We start from the raw sequence: 1,194 nt of genomic DNA on the forward strand, positions 1-1,194 counted from the left end.
TCCCATCTCCTATTCTCTCCCTGGTACATTGTTTGTGTCCTTGCATTTCATTCCCGAGGAAGATTGCTCTCTGGGCCTATAAGCAAACAGTCCAGAAAAGAGCCAACTATCCTCTCCTTTTCCCTGGAGAACTAGCATTTTTATTTCAGCTCCAAGCTGTCAAAGAGCTGGAGAGTTTATGTCAGTATCCTGAATTAATTGCTTTAAGCTGGAGCAGCCTCCGCCCGCCACCAAATGTCCAGAAGATGTTTATTAATAATGTTTCCTCCGGGTTTGTTTTTTTTTTTTTTTTGGTGGGTGGGTGGTTTTTTTTTTTTGGTTGTTTTGTTTTGTTTTTTTTGTTCCAAGCTGTGCTCTCACATACTGTGCCCTCTATTAACCGCCTGGCGCCGGGCGAGGTGGGGAAATGAAAGCTGCTTACAGGGAATTAAATATCAGCTCCCGAGGTTTTCGCCGGCGCGGCGGGCACGGGGAGCTCCCGTTAGGACTTTTTTTCGGGAGAGGAGGACGGTGGATCGCCGGGGGAAGGTGTTTAAACGCAAATATCTTCGGTAATTAACGAAAGTGGCGAGGAAATTACCCGCGGAGAAAAAAAAAAAAAAAAACCACGCGGGAGGTAAACGGGTTTGTGTTTAAACATGATATATTTTAAAGTGTTCCCCGGTGTGAAAGTCCCTGTTTAAGGGAATGAAGTAATAAAGCAATTTATATACCAATAGAAAGTCGAGATCCTGAGTGCCTTTGTGTAAATTTTCCACTTGACTTTTCATTATCTACCTGAACAAAATCAATCTATATGTATGGGATCAACATGCAATAGGAGAGATAAAAAGCCCGGAATAAATGTGCTTTGCATATCCCACCGATAAAAGCCCCCCGGGCTCCGGGCGCTGCCTCTTTTTTTCCAGGCAGATGCATTTTCGGGAATAAATCATTTGGCGGAGAGGGAAGGAGAGAGCGCGGCAGAGTGGGGCTGCTCGAGTGTTTGCTCCCCCGCCTGAAATATTGATCCTGTCAAATGAACAGCCGTTAATAAGTAACTCGGGAAAAATATGCCGGCTCTGCCTTTGCTCCCGCTCCCGGAGCAGGGACACGGCTCCGGGGGTGTCCTGGCTGTGGGCACAGCCCAGGGCCCCGGGCAGGGGCAGCAAAGTGAGGGAAGGGGACAGAGCAGGAGAGGGGGACAGGTCCTGG

The sequence above is a fragment of the Corapipo altera genome, unplaced genomic scaffold, assembly GCF_003945725.1.
Source record: "Corapipo altera isolate COAL_440 unplaced genomic scaffold, ASM394572v1 70, whole genome shotgun sequence".
In the NCBI taxonomy this organism is placed as follows: Eukaryota; Metazoa; Chordata; class Aves; order Passeriformes; family Pipridae; genus Corapipo; species Corapipo altera.